The following is a 17,112-nucleotide window of genomic DNA, read 5'->3' as shown; positions in this document are numbered from 1 at the left end:
CTCCACGATCCTACATCTTCCCAAAACGTGTGGCGAATACTCCTTTTCGATGTGTCCTCCGTAGTTTTGTTTAGCTGTAAAACGATGAGTCTCGCGTTTGGTGAACTGGGAAGTCTCAGGCTAGGCGGAAAGGAGTGTGGAAAATCAAGAAGAAAACTCGTCGTGTTTATTGACAAATTCAGAAACGACAAATACATGCTTATTCAAGCTGTCTAGAAATGTACAACATTAATAAAATGTTTTGTTCCGTTGGATTTAAGTGTTCATGATTCTGTAGAAGATAAACGTAATTTAATAAAATAATCGAATAGAATTTAGCAAATTAATCAAGAGCTCATACAGTCATCTCACTGTCACCTCACAGTTGCTTCACAGTTACTTCACAATATATTTTTTGAAATCTTATAATAATATATAGGTGATGATGTGTTACATTCTCGAATCTTTGCAATAGCCTCCCCCCTCTAAGTTTTAGGCTTCTAGATCCGCCAATGAAATTGCTACACATGTATTTGTAAATGGAATAATCGGTGTTTACCTACTTGTACTTGAATATTTATTATTTTTTTACAGCATCTCCATGGCTCAAGGGTTGAGGCAGGATGAAATTACCAGCATTCTGTATTCAGAATTTCCATCAGACTCCGAGGTCAGCTTCTGCAGTAGTGATGAAGATGACTATCCTCCCAGCGATCGAGTCGTTCTACTTGTGAGGAAGATTTTCTTCATTCACGTGAAGGTGACAGCAATCCTAATATCTGTGAAGTAAGTGATTCCAGATCGATCAATCACAAATTCCTATAGTGAATTATTCTGTAAATCAGATGAGTTCGACGACATACTCAAATATCTCCGATGAGAATTGACAATACATATCTCAAGTTCATTCAATTTTTAATGCGAGTTTGCCCTCTACTTCTAAAACACGTTCTATGATTTGGTTTTGCTGGGAAAGACAATGATTACGTAAGTAATGTTCCTGCCTTCAGTGGACAACGTAATATCTGATTAAAAGTGGTACCTGAGAGTGTTCTTTCATTTCGTCAACTTGAGCATCGTTAACGCCTGGATGTGCTACAGAAGTCTCAAATGTTCAATTACTTCATTTCAAGGCCGCTATCGTTTGGACACTCATATACCACGGAACGAACGGTGATAAGAAACGAGGGCGTCCATCAAACGAAGAGGAACCTCAACGAAAGAAGAAAAAGATCTTCAAAGCACAAAAATCCACTGCGATACGATGGTATAAATAATTTTCGACGATAATTGAAGGTCAAGCAGGCTCCTAGATGCCTTGACCGATTGTGGGGCAAGAGAACCAGGTACATTTGCAAGAAATGTGATGAACCTGTGTCCGGATTGCATGGAAAACTTTCACACGGGACAGTGAAACAAAAATGACTATGTATGAATATTAGTTATGCACTAGTTTTGTGTGCCCTTTCAGTGAAGGCACTTTTCTATACAAATGTATTGTTTTCTGCATCAGTTATGTAGCAAAGATTTGTTTCTAAAAATTGTAATATACCTAGTAAATGTATTTTTGCCAATGTAAATAACTGTATTATTTATGAGGTCTTATCCTAAGGACGTCATAATCTTCATCCCATGGAAGGAAATGGCAAACCATTATGAACTCACCTTGTTCAGGGACCATCGGATCTAAGACTTGCCGTCGGGCAGAACACCATATCATTATCACTTAAGAGGAACATTGAAAATTATTTCAGTTTGTTTCAGTGATGTGGTATCACTTGATACCAGTTCAAATACTCCTTAATTGCACGCTGGCAACAAGTGATGCCAGGTCCCTGGGACCCACTAGAACCGCCACAGAACAAAACTAATATTTTTCTTACTTATACGTCTAATTATTAGTCTGAATACAAAATGCCCATTTTTTCACACCTAGAATATGTAGCGTGCAAGAAGAGGTTAAAAATTCGAGGATAACGTAGTCATTCTAATAATTTTATACCGTAGTTTTTCTAATGTTACCTTTTTTTGAACGTAGGACCATCGATCATGTACAATAGCACAGGAATAATTTCCTACAGATTCCCGGCGGGAGCTCATGTGGTTCGGATTCCACATTAATCAGTAGATCCACGTCTCATATAGCCTCGCTTCTGAACGGGACGTTAAACTCAAAATCACCTCAACTCATTTTCCACAGCATAACAATTAGCTGACAAGCAACGTACAGAACAAGGCAGAATCAGATCCGACTCAAACTTCCCCCAAAGAACATAATAGGAAAGAAGAAAAATGCCAATTGAAGCTGCTCCCATCCAGAAACACCGGAGATATGCTCCGCAACATAACGTACCACGCGACAATATGATATAAAGTAAACGTCGCAAGATATCCGTTTATGTCGAAAACGGAAAGGATGGGCAGCACCAAGATGATATCAAGATATTTGATATGCTATAACACTGACTTGGCGGCCATTTTGAAAGCCACGATCTTGGATATAACGTAAGGTATTGAAATGAGAAACGGGGTGTATGTCCATGAAGTTAGCAGGCCACCTATTGCAGGCCAGAACTTCGACTTCACACAACGTTAGTGCTTCGTTAGTGTTCGTCAGTGTCGCAAACCCCATCGTTAGTGCTACAAAGATATACCTCAATTTTAATAGTTACTATTGGCCTGCTAACTTCATGCCAGCAGGCCAACATATCAAAATCATACCATAAGTGAAATTGCCGGTTCGAGAAGTTTTAGTGCTCATTAGTGGTATAAACATTAACGTTAGTGCTTCTATATATATAGCTTTTAGGGTAACAAAATGGGTCCGTTTTATGAAGCTGGCATGAACTTAGCAGGCCACCTATGGCAGGCCAGAATTTCGATTTCACACATCGTTAGTGTGAACAAGGGACATGGAATTCATCGAGTCAGTGCAGAACGCTGCCTTTCCCTGATATTGTGACTGTTTGGGACCGTCGCGAAACAGTGTAGCAAACCACGCAAAGGAAAAGAAACATTCGTAAAGCAATGTAAGCTAGAACATGGCTGGGCTTTCTCATCCGTACACACTTTGTTTCAGATAGTGTTGTTTAAACAAACGTGGGCCGAAATGTCCTTTATTTACACGAAACAGCAAGAAAATTGAACAAGAAACGTACGAAACGTTGTCCAAGAGTGGGCTTCAATCCCGATAGGTCGTGCTTTTGATCACTAATCCAAGATGATATCTCCTACCTCCGGAGCGAGCTGCCGGATTGCTGTTCCATAAGAGATAGTCCTTGTTAGTTTATGTAGTATCCAAACGAGCGCTCGTATCGTGGGTTGCAACTGTGGTTTTCACTGTCCCAAACATAATCCCAATATCCTCGAAAGACATAATCTGTCAAGGCGGATGCACTTTCATGCACAGACACTGTTGCAGTTACTTGTCTTGTATCATACCATTGGTGTGGGGCCTTGCTCTCACGTTTGTTTAGCCCGAGTCTTCCACACTCTGTCTCGTCCACACCATTACACATATATTTTTTGCGGTTACATAATTGGTTTTCCTTTTGCACTTTACCTTACATTGATATATCACACACCCTGCTTCTCATTTCAATACCTTACGCTATATCCAAGATCGCGGCTTTCAAGATGGCCGCCAAGTCAGAGTTATAGCATATAAAATATCTTGATATCATCTTGGTGCTGACTATTCTTTCCGTTTTCGACATAAACGGGTATCTTGCGACCTTTACCTTATATCATATTGTCGCGTGGTGCGTTATGTTGCGGAACATATCTCCGGTGTTTCTGGATATGGGCAGCTAAAATTTGGCATTTTTTGTCCTTTTTTATTATGTGTCCTCTGGGCGAAGTTTGAGTCGGATATGATCCTGCTTTGTTCTGTACGTTGCTTGTGAGTTTAATTTTAGTCCTAGTCTTAAAGTTAATAGATAATAGCTTTTTTGCGTATTATCCTCTTAAACGCTAAGTTCCTTAAATTACATCTGTTGAAGTCTAAAAGAAAAAGATGTTGTAATGAAATGCTTACAGTTGAAAACTTAACATATCACTTATATTTAGAATTTGTAGCGCATGATGCATAGGGAAAAACCATTTCGTATAAAATATTCTACTTGTCAATAAAAAAAAAACACCAATTTCCGTTAACAAATGAATATGTCACAATTGAACTGTAAGATACATTTATTTATTTTAGTATTCCGAGGTATATAATGTTGAAATTTACAAAGTGAAGCCAAATATTTTGATTGCATAAATGAATTATATTGAATACAATTTCTGCTCAAATCAATTGTACATGGTAAAAACATTATTAAATGAAAGTAAGTACAATTGCAGGATAACAAGGAATTTCTTTTATAACGTCCATGACTTGGGATTAGTCACAATAATGAACATGAGACCAATCCAGTAAGACATTGTTTCTCTTTTACATGATATCATTCTATGATCTGAGCACTTACACAAAATCAATTGACTCAGTACTAAAGTTTGTTTATATTACATAAACAATTTTAAAATATCTCATAACATTACATCTGTAGTTTTTAGTATTTTTCAACCGAGAATTTACTGTTGATAAAGGCAATTTTCTATTATATTTTTAATTTTCAACATTGTAGCTCGTGTCCCTTAGGAAAAAGGATATGAATAACTACAGAAAGTAAAAGATTATAAAAGAACTGATGACTTGAAAATGCGGTAAGAAACGAGAAAACCTAGGGACACACTGTCGTCTTCCACAGACGGGGATCGAATCGGGACCCCTCCCACCAGAGATGAGCGCTTTACCACTGAGGTTCCGTGTCCTCTCTCTAAGAGTTGAATCTATAACGGATTCTAAATGTGAAATGAATATTAAAGCTTACGGAGCAAGAAATAGTTACATAATAGTTGGTAGAAATAGATTTTGAACTATGATGTTCTAATATATCCATAAAAACGTATTATTTTACGTGAAAGATTTATCACTCACGTGAATTAACAAACTTTATGTTTACAGCTGAAAAAAATAATGTGTGATATATTATTTTACTTTCTAACTCATAAGATGTAAATTCATTTTGTATTTGACAAATACACCAAATATTAATTTATAATAATAAGAATATTACAACAATTATTAATACATTGTTATATATTCGTATTATTAACCCAATATTGATAAATTTTTTGATACTATTTTCCTATTTCAGAATTTCAAAACTCATCAAATTTCATGCCAAACTTTTGGGGTTCTACAGACTAAATTATTGGTCAAATGGTGACATTATGTCAATATTTATCTACTTTTATATCGATATCATATGAAAGCTAGAAAAATATATCAAAATATCTTTAAGAAACATGGAAGATATAGAATCACATGACAAAACAGATATGAGGCTATTTTTCTTTTCAATAGATGATAAAACATGAATACAGTTTTGTTGCCGGAAATATCTATGATATAAGAACAAAAGTAGAAATTAATTTTAAAGCTTTCATTAGAAATGTCAGTTTCATTTTAATGAAGTTCGAGTATAATCGTAATTGATTAAAAAAAAATAAGTAATTGCGCAAATAAATGTTTATATATCATTATACCTGTGAGTTAGGATTTATTACTGCCAAAAAGTTCCAGCAAACCTGAAAACGCCACGAATATTTGTCGTCTAGAGGAGAATATAAAACAGTACGTGAAGGAGAGTGGTTGAAATCAGACGTCGATATAATAGGTGAATGAGTGGAGTTTGATTCACGTTCAGAAGTAACAAGTAAAGGAGTACAAAGATTTCGAGCCAGATGTTCCTCTGTCGCTATCAACTGATAGTTTTACCTGTTTGCACAATTAAGCAACCTGTTTATTTCTGAACGAACTATTAAATTGATATGAAGCGGAAGTTTTCTCAATCTTGGAAGCAAAGATGAAAGGAAGTGCCTATCAGAAGTTAAACGACAAATTGCACCTCTAGGCGATGCATGTGGTACTTTGGCTTTCGAAGTATAGGTTCTGGGTCGTAAACCGTCAGCAATAATGCTTCTGCTGATGTTTGGACCACTTGATGGATTTTCTGCAATGATACTTCTGCTAGTGCTTGGCCAAGATGGTGGGTCTTTAGCAACGTTGTTTCTGTTCCTGTTTTCTCCAGACGGTGGATCATTATCAATGATGTTTCTCTCGGTGGTTGGACCACATGATAGATCTTCGGCAATGATACTTCTGCTAGAGCTTGGCCAAGATGGTGGGTCTTTAGCAACGCTGTTTTTGTTCCTGTTTCCTCCAGATGGTGGATCATTAACAATGATGTTTCTCTCGGTGTTTGGACCACATGATAGATCTTCGGCAATGATACTTCTGCTAGAGCTTGGCGAAGGTGGTGGGTCTTTAGCAACGCTGTTTTTGTTCCTGTTTTCTCCAGATGGTGGATCATTAACAATGATGTTTCTCTCGGTGCTTGGACCACATGATAGATCTTCGGCAATGATACTTCTGTTAGTGCTTGGCCAAGGTGATGGGTCTTTAGCAACGTTGTTTCTGTTCCTGTTTCCTCCAGATGGTGGATCATTAACAATGATATTTCTCTCGGTGCTTGGATCACATAATAAACCTTCCGCAATGGTGTTTCTAGTAGATCTTGGCCAAGATGGTGAATCTTCAGCAATACCGTTTCTGTTCCTGTTTCCTCCAGGTGGTGGATCATCGTTTCTCTCGTTTCTTGGACCACATGATAGATCTTCTGCAATGATAATTCTGCTAGTGCTTGACCAAGATAGTGGATCCTTAGAAATGCGATTTCTGTTCCAGATTCCTCCAGATTTTAAATCTTTAGCAATGATGATTCTTTCGGTACTTGATTGGTATTCTGTAATGATGCTCTTATTAGTGCTTGGCCAAGATGATGGATCTTCAGCAACGCTATTTCTGTTCATGTTTCCTCCAGATGGTGGATCATTAACAATGATGTTTCTCTCGATGCTTGGACCACATGATATATCTTCGGCAATGATACTTCTGCTAGTGCTTGGCCAAGATGATGAGTCTTTAACGACACTGTTTCTGTTCCTGTTTCCTCCAGATAGTGGATCATTAACAATGATAATTCTCTCGGTGCTTGGATCACATGATAAATCTTCTGCAATGATACTTCTGCTAGAGCTTGGCCAAGATGGTGAATCTTCAGCAATACCGTTTCTGTGCCTGTTTCCTCCAGATGGTGAATCATTAACAATGATGTTTCTCTCGGTGCTTGGACCACATGATGCTTTTGTAGTGTTGCTTTTGCTGCTATTTTTGTTGGTGTTTGCTCCAGATGACAGATCTTTAGCAAAGGTTTTTCTTTTGATGCTTGAACCATATGATGAATCTTCTGCAATGGTGCCATTCCTGGTGCTTGAAGAAGATGATAGATCTCTAGGAATGGTATTTCTGATGGTTCTTGGCCAAGATGGACGATGTTTAAGAAACATTTTTCTGCTGCTACCTGTTGAAGACGGTGGATCTGTAGACATATTTCTGCTAGTTGTTGTTGGGGATGGTGGAACTTTAGGAATGACGTCTCTGCTGGTGATAGGTCCACATGGTGGATCTTTAGCAATCATTTTGTTTTTGTTTGCCCAAGATTGTAAACATTTACCAATTACGTTTTCCCAGTTGACTTTTGGTCTCAATGCTTGATCTTTAGCAATGTTGTTTCTATTGGTTCTTTCTCCAAATGGTGGATCTTTAGCAGTAATAGTTTGGCTTGTGATTGTTGAGGATGGTGGACCTTCAGTAATGGTGTTTCTGCTGATGCTTGGCACAGCTTGACAATCAGTGGGGACGTTGGTAATGTTTGGTGCAAACTGATTGTCAATAGTGCTGCTACTAGTAGTTGCCACAGGTTGCTTATCCACAGTTTTGCTGTCATGTTGATGGTCATGACAGCGAGATTGAATATTTCGTAACCTCTGCTTCTTTCTCATTAGTCTGCGAGGTTCACTGTTACCAAAAGGGCGGAGAGACATCCAAAAACGCACAAGTTTCCTAACTGAAAAAGAAAAAGAGAGAATGCAATTACTAACATATAATTCATCACTAATGTGGAGATAACAATAACAATGAGTATAAGCTCTCTAGAAAACATACGTCATTCTAATGTTGATGTATTATGACGTTCAAGTTCAGTTATAAACAAAATTCTTGAATCCAATTAGTGTTCGAGTTAGAATTTCATAGACAAGTGTAATTCTGCATAGCTAATAAAGGACCCCGCACAATCCTTATGAAAATTGGATTTTGGTGAAATTGCTTGAAACCGTGATATGTTGTAGATATTGTAATCCTGAGAAAAAATCTCAATGGGCACAACCACCAATCACTGACCATTTGGCCACTACGGGTCCACATTTTTGGAAACAGCAGAAGGTAATGAGTAATGATATTCAGGGATTTTGGTGGAGTTGTATGAAACCTGAAAAGGTTTAGATCTCATCGTATCCCCCAATCCGGAAAAGGGAGGTTGAGAGTCGAGGCTAACGCCATTTAAGCATAGATAACACCTTGATGTTCATCTTGCGAGACAAAAGAAAGCCCTGGAAAATCCTAGATAGGATGACCAGCCCGGGCCGAACCTCCTGAATGCGAACAAGTCCTCTACCAACTGACATACCGTTGCTCGGTAGTCACATCTAAATAATTTTCCTCAGGATCATTAAATTTACAACAAATCACGGTTTCACTCATTTTCATGGAAATCGATATATTATTTTCGGCTGTTTTCAAAAAAAGTCTCCCTGTACTGGCAAAGCGGTCAACGATTAGTGCTTGTGCCCATTGTTACTTTCTTTCAGGATCACAATATCTACAACACATCTCGGTTTCAGTCATTTTTACCGAAATTCAATTTCCATAAGGATTGAGAGGGGTCCTTTGCAGAAATCTGAAATTAAGTTGGAGATTTTGCATTTAAATCTGGTTAGATAGGTATAAAACTATGTTATGAAATTGTTAAAATGTGCACTAACATACACTAACAAATAAATACGAAGCCGTCTAAAAAGCACCCTACCTTTTGTTTTGGGAAAACTACCTAGCGTAGGTTGGCAAATTTTGTGTCATAGAAGAGGGTATCAAGATGTCTTTAGTCTGCAAATGACATTATTTCACGTGCTTGTTATGTTGTAGAAGGATGATTGCGTTGAGTGCTATTCTGTGGTCTTAGCATAGCTAAAATGGTAAAGACATGAATGAAAGGATAGGACGTGACAACGAAGTTACAATTGACTCCATGGATACAACCCACCTAGCCAAGGCCTGACAGAGCTTACGAAGACATGAAGACCCAGAGAAGATCTCCAGGTGTAGCAAAATCAAACCAATATTGATTGTGATCTTCGCTTGAAGAACCAATGTGCAACATAAGTACTCCCTGTCAGGAAAGTAAATATACATCTCTTTATTGAATGCGTGCTCTAACCATGGAGAATATGAAAATTAAATCAATAAAAAGTGTAGTGAATGGTAAGGAGGAGAAAAGCCTAATCTGAATAAGACATTGAAGAGGGGCACAAACTGTGAATACGAATAGTATGGTGTAAATAAAGGACGACACCGAAAAAGAAATCCAGAAACAGCTGGTAAACAATGAACAAAATGTAAAAATTGTCGAAGTGGAAACATAAAATACAAATGTGAACAAATATGCCAACAACTAATGCAGCTTTTGTCAGTTGGCTATACTTGCATTCTATTTCTTTTATTGTGCAAATATTTCCAACATAATATCATCGTTCCAACACAGCAGCTACTTCAGAAAATATAGGGTTTGCAAGAGTACCAGTGAGTACCATTCGTTAAATACCAGTGGTTTTCAGAGTATTTTCAATTTAATTGTCATCTCTTCATTCCTTCGACAATTTAGATGGTAGTGTGCTTACTACGGTGATGACTTTTATACAACCTCGTTTTTCTGTATCATAATTTGATGAGCTTTCATTCAAGATTTGATAAAATCGCACTTTCAGGGTAGTATGATACAAAAATCTCACGCACTAAATGATTTTAAAAATTTTAATTATCAGCTTTTTTGCTCATGTTTTGAAGTAAATGTAGGTAGATTCAAAATTGAACACATTCTTTAGAATCATGTATATAGAACATTAAATAGGGTCACCAAACATAAAAGGAAGTCAATTATTCACTATAATGTCATTGGACAGGTTGAAACCCAGCGGAAGGTTGTCCTTTTTGCGGCAGAAGTCGTACAAGTCTTGCATAACTTTGACCGCACGCTCACAGCACTGATTGCTTCGGGCAATATTAATTGGAGATTCATCTGTTTTCCAGTGGGTTTTCAAGCATTTGAGACCTGTTGGGTAGTCATTCAGAACTGCAGATAGTTCATCAAAATCTTTAGCGTGAACTTCTGAACCGATGGTCAGCCCATGAGTAGAAAGAATGTACAGATGCAGCCTGTTCCAGGTTTCAGGCATCAGAATAAACGCAAGAAGGGTTAGAATGGCACGAGAGTTTCGGCTTGCATTGCTGATGTTTGGGATCTATTGAAACTTCACGAAGAGAGCCTCATTCCTCTCAGTAAAGCGATGGAAGACACGAGTGAGGTGGCAAAGAAACTCCCTGTCGTCTCTCCAGCCGTCTTTTTCCTTAATCTCAGTTTTACCGTTGCTAAAGACTGCTTTCAATTTATCATATTTGCTCATGAAACCCTGTTCAAAGAAGTATTTGATGTTTGGTGTTTTAGTCGACCCATATAGCTTATCGTCCATGACAATGCGAAGAACGCGATCCTGCATATGGTGCTGGCAACTGATAAACTTGGGTTTGGGGTGAACTTTATTTTCGAACATTTGTTTTAGCCGAACAACGCCTGTCTTCTTGCCGGTATTCGCGCTTGTTGTCTGGGCAACAATCATAACAATTGATCCCCACAGATTGAACTCCTCTAACACATACTGGAGTCCTTCTGCATTTGTTTGAAGTTTTCCATCTTTCAATTTGAGCGCAGTCAACTTAATTTTTGCTTCATTCTTGAGGACCACTGCCAGATATTCAAAGCCATCAATGCGTTTGCCGTCGAAGTGAATCCTCCACTTCTCCAAATGAATTGTACTCAATAAGTGCTTCTTCACATGAGCAGCTCTCGTGAGATGGTCTTGTGGATTGCTGACTGACATGAGGTTGGAGTTTCAATGTCCTCACCAGAAAACTGGTTGCACACCTTTTCTGCTCTTTGGGACGGCAGCTTTGAGTTTGTAACAAGATGTCTTGCAATACCTGTTGTGTTACGCTTCCTTGTGTTCGTTGATGCTGCATTCTCATCCTCCCAAGGACTGTCTTCGCTGTTGTTCGATGAGTCCGTGTTACTTGCAGAACAATTAGGTAGTGCTGAGCTGGTAAATGTCGACCCAATCGCTTCCATTACCTTCCTTCGCTTGGATGGGTGTATGGTCTTTGCAATAGAAAGTTTGTCAGTGGAATAACCAACCTGGCCCTTGTTTTCAATTTGCAGTTTGTAGAGGTACTTATACTCTTTGCACATCCATTCGCCTTTTACCTTGGTCATGTCAAACAGTTCATTCAATGAATTAAAGTTTTCTTTCTTTCTGCAGCGCTCATATTCTTCCATAAGGTTTGCTAATTTTGCACAAAGGACTTGATCAGATACAAGCGGGAAGATTAATGTTTTGCTCCATAAGGCTTTAAGCTCCACAGCAATTATACCGATACTCTCTCTCTGTTCTTTGGCAGTGGATTCAAGAAATTTGAAAAGTTCAATGACGCGGTTTTTCAGGGCCATGCGACTCCGTTCACTCAAGGGTGCTTCATAAATTGCAGCATTTGCCTTTTGTTGATGGCGCTTGAAACTGGACTAAGGTCCAGTTCTTTCTCCAGGTTTCCTTGTTCTTCTCCGTGTTAGAAGAGCTCTTCTTTAATGACATATTGTCTTCTACTCAACAATCGAAATAGAAAAGACCTTAGGGTAAAATTAAATACGTGACAAATTAAAGAAACTGTTATTGAGTTTTCACATATTTCATTTACATACAAGGAAATAAAATTACACAAAATAAAAGAGGCAGACACTAATAAAATATTATATGCGCAATTATAATTAGCGAGAGAGTTCAATGTAGCTCACCAAATAATACAAGGATTTCTTTATAATAACTCTGGATATATCTCCATCTAACCTCCACTTTTAGTATCTATTAAATTCCCTCCATCGCCAGATTGATACCAGAAAGGGTCACTTTGTAATCAATAATAATAATAAGTCGGTCAGCACAAGTTAACATATAAACATTCTTAATGAAATTATATAAAATGCTAAAATAGCCTACATAACAATTCAAAGTGGTTCGTGCGTGACCTTTTTCAATATTTCAATGGAATAAAAGTCGTTTTAGTCATGAATTGGCAAAAGTTCATTCATTCGTACTACAGGAAATAATTTTTGAGAAAAAAATAAAAAAGTCATCACCCTAGTGTTTATACTTCAATGAAGTTTACTGTACGTATTCGACATCGAAGTTGTTCATTGGAGTCTGCAAATCTAAGAATAGTAGAAGCACATTCATATGTTAAAACGTGAGATAGTCTTTGGGCATCTTCTCTTTTCTGACAGAAAATACAAAGCTCCCAATTAACTTTAGGGACTAATGATCACATAGAAGCTTTTGCAGCAAAAAAATTTCTTCAGCTTTAATTGGAAGCCTATCATTTTGACTCTCTACTTCTGCCTTTCTTGTGTTAATTTTTCTTGTTTCTTCTTCAACCGATCAACATGGCCTTGGTGTGTGAACTGACTATAGCATGTTTTAAGCCAAATCTCATCCTAGGTGTACAGTACAGTTTTTAAATTCAGTATCAACAGATGATAACGTTTTTTGTTTTTTCTAAACATTCATTCATTTTATTTACACCAGATAATGTTGCTTTCATTGACTCATTTTTGTTGTCACTACTGTCACATACGAAGCACAACACTGGAATATCTTTTTCAAAGCATGGGTTTTTGGTAGAATGAGAAATTGTTACCATTAGAGGGATTTAGGTTTTATAATAGTTGCAATGTAATTACTATCACAATAAAAGGAAAACCCGAAAGTTAAAGGAAAAGAATAAGAAACAGTTAGAAAGTATAAATTGTGGGAAGATTAAAAAAAAAAAAAACAATCTATATAAACACGTAAATTTTCCACAAACAAAATTCCAGTCATCTCAAATGATAATATACCATTCTACATAAATGTTCCTTAAGCTTACAGTGGTTTTATTGTTTCCCACATTTCTCTATCTTTCTCTGCGCATCTGGTGTTATTTCTGATATGATTCTTTTAATTCTACGACCACAAAATCATAGAAATCAATAGGAAGCTTGATACCACATGGCAACTAATTTAGGTTTTGTTTTCAGACCGTCACATTATCCACCATCTTTAATTTTTGGTGACTCCTTGAAATTTACGGGTGGCAAACATGATTTTCTACTTCTATAGGTTATTGAAAATAGAAAAAACAATAGTTGCAGCTTGTAGCAAAGAAAGGCCTACGAAATGCTTTGTGAATTCTTATTTGTGAAAAATTTTACCCTACTAATGTTAAGAAACACTGTGTTCAATAGTCCCCAACGAACTCGAACCAACATCCACTCGAATCAAGACGATCAAAATGTTCGTTGAAGTGACAACTATACAAAGAAGGTGAATATTTATTATTTTTGTTGTTGTTAATTTTATTTTCATTTTTATTGTTACTTTTATTATTGTTGTTATTATTAGAGAGCAGGGTGAAAAGTTCTCGCCTGACAATGAAAGACTGCGATTTTCAGTTCAAAAATAATTTGATTTTTCGATATAATCTCCCTTAACTTCAATACACTTGGTCCAGCGTTTTTCCAGCAGTATTCCTACCCGGAAGTGAGAGTCTGGAAGGCTGTGAAAATAGTTATCCACAACCCTCTCAACTTCTTCATTCGATGTGAAGCGCTTCCCAGAAAGAAATTTCTTCAAGTTTGGGAACAGATAGAAGTCCGATGATGCCAAATCAAGAGAATATGGGATATGGCCGAGCAAATCATTAACCAAATCCTGCAGTTTTCTCATCGTCAACGCCCCTTGTGTACAGGTGCGTTGTTCAGTGAGAGATGGTTTTCTTCTTCTTCAAGCCAGGCCTCTTCTCGCGAATTTTGGAATCCAGCTTGTCAAGAAGGTTGGAGTAATATTTGCCTGTAATTCTTTCCCCTTTTGCAAGGTAATCAATTAACAGGATACCTTTCGCATCCCAAAACACACTGGCCATGACCTTTCCGGCTGATACGATCGTCTTCGCTTTCTTCGCCGCTACACCACTGGCTTCCACCCACTGCTTGGACTGCTGTTTCATTTTTGGCATGTAGTGGTGAACCCATGTCTCGTGCATTGGCACAAATTGCCCAACAAAATCGGTCGAATCCCTTTTGAATCGGTCTAAAGACTGCTGCGAAAATTGTTTTCGCATTTGCTTTTGCTCGGCAGTCAGCAAATGCGGCACCCATCTTGCGCAGAGCATCCGCATCCCTAGTTCGCTGTGCAAGATGTTTCGCACTCGTTCCTACGATATCCCCACACTCTCAGCTATCTCACTCACCTTCACTCGCCTGTCGTCCAACACGATATCATGCAATTTTTCGATTGTTTTCGGTGTGGTTACGGTTTTCGGCTTTCCTTCACGTAAGTCATCTTCGAGGGATGTGCGACCACGTTTAAATTCACCTTCCCACCTTTTAACGGTTGATATGGAAGGAGTAGAGTTCCCGTAAACTTTTGTCAACTGCGGATGAATTTCCGTAGGGGTTAATCCATCCAAAACGAAAAATTTGATTACCGTTCATATTCAAGTTTATCCATTTTCATGCCTGCACAACAATGCCTGCACCTAAACTACTTGAGAGAACAAATTGGCACTAGTTATTTGCACAACTGAAAAGCGCCCGTAGGCAAAAACAATAAAATTTTGCTGATTGGAGTGCCATCTCTGGGTCAGGTTGAGAACTCTTCGTCCCGCACTCGTATTATTATTAGCGTACTTTTGAATTTGCAAGGCGAAATTACCGTATAATAAGTTATCATTTCTGTAATTTTCTTGCATTGTATATTTAGTTTATTGGTGGACACTAAATTGTTTCCAGGTCATCGAATAAATTAATTTCGCCATGCACTTTGGTGTAAATATCATTACAGGAAGAACACTACCAGTTCGTTCCAAACATCACGGTTGCACTTAGTGATACCAATAATACCAATAATATTTGGCTTATTTTAGTTGACAAGATAGCGTAGGGGTAACGTGCTGGACTTGTGAGTAATATAGCTAATCAACATAGGTTCAAATCCTTTTCAAGGAAAAGGCTTTTTTACAAATTAATCATGAAGAATCGAAGAGTGAGTCCTCATACTAAACGTTCAATCCTTAAGAAGATGCAAGCTAAAACTTGTATCATGATAGAGACAATTTACGATTGTTGATTGGAAAAGCACCAGGGAATCACCAAGACATCCGAAACACGTCATTGACCTTCAGTATACACTTTTCGTGTTAGCATTCTCAGAAAGATACACGACACCATTGTTAAATAAACTTTGGGTAGAGCAATCGGTGGAGTATTTGTATCGTGTTGGACTTCCAAATGGAAAATCTCGGTTCAATTCCCCTCAAGTAGTATCATTTATTCGTATAAAATAATGGCTGCAAACAGAGATCCATCTACTTACAAGGCATCACTTGCGAGAATCCGAGTAGCAGTGTGTGTGTTCTTCATTATATACTGAAATGGTAAGTAGGTTTTCTATTTATATTTGTGTTTATCTTTCTGTCTTTCTTGATGTTTCTCTAGCATGTCTTTGCATGTTTCTCTTCTATTTTCTCTCTCTCTTTCTTTATTTCTCACACACTCACATATTTTATGTGCACGTGCGTATTTCAGAGTTAAAACCGACCCCGATCTCGATTGATCCAGTCTGGAAAATCTAGTTAACATGGAATTTCGGCGTCGTGTTTTTCGTGCTTTGGTGATAACATCTCCAGTAACAGTCAACTCTGAAAGAAATACTTTTTAAACACAAAGAAATAAGTAAAATATTTCCTTATCCTCCGGGTTACCGAGTCTCAATCGAATCAGCGGGTAACTACGGGTTCGAATCCTCGATCGAGTGGTGGTCCGGAAGCTAACCCATATCACGCGACTGTCGCGATGACAGTTTCATTTCTAACGTGTTCAATTGGCGTGGAGTTCCGGTTTTGATTGCCGGCGGGGGCTCTCTAGTTCGGATTTCACGTTAATCAGTAGGCCCCGTCTTATATAGCCTTGCTGCTGAACGGGACGTTAAACTCAATATCAACTCAACTCTAACGTGTTCATTCTATTAATGCAAATTACGTTATATCAACACTAAACGAAATCGAGATTGATATTCGGTACAGATAAATCTTCGGAGATGACTAGAAAAATTTTTTTTTTTGTTTTTCATGTTTAATTTTTTATTAAGAAAGGAATTTTTTTATTATTTTTCACTGTCCTAGGTTTCATTAGGTTACTTTAACACCTAGCGCGCCGTGCATTGTCTTTTAGTTGGAATAAAGCTTTATTTCAGTAAAAAAAAAACGTGTACTAACAAGACTGTTACATAAAGTATGAATAAAACTAGAGTGTATGCGTTTTATCTTGGCACGGTTCCCGCCGGTACACTTCCTTGGCTTTTGAATTACTTTCTGCTAGCACTCACTTGAACGTTTTAATCTAATAACCATCTTATTGGCTTTGTCGTGTAGGTGACGTTAGTTATCAGCGAGACCATCAAATAAGATCATTCCTATTTGTCGGGAATTTGAAGTGCTTAGTTGCCACACGTTAACAAGTGTTACAGTAACTTGTGAGTGGTGTGGCGTTTTGCTGTGTTCCCTAGCGTATTGGCAAGAACTCGTTGCAGACAGGTCCATCCTTTAGGCGGGAAGCGTGCCAAGATAAAACAAACATACTCTAGTTGTTGGAAGAAATAACTGAATAGGAATCTGTTAGATTGTATTTATATAGCTTTATATTGTGGTCTCTATATGGTCCCTCATCCCAAACTTTGTGAGTGTTTTCACAGGACACTTTTGGGGAA

Source organism: Thermobia domestica, chromosome 11 (assembly GCF_964235325.1).
Source record: "Thermobia domestica chromosome 11, izTheDome1.hap1.1, whole genome shotgun sequence".
Taxonomy (NCBI): Eukaryota; Metazoa; Arthropoda; class Insecta; order Zygentoma; family Lepismatidae; genus Thermobia; species Thermobia domestica.
Note: the sequence above shows the minus strand (reverse complement) of the source record.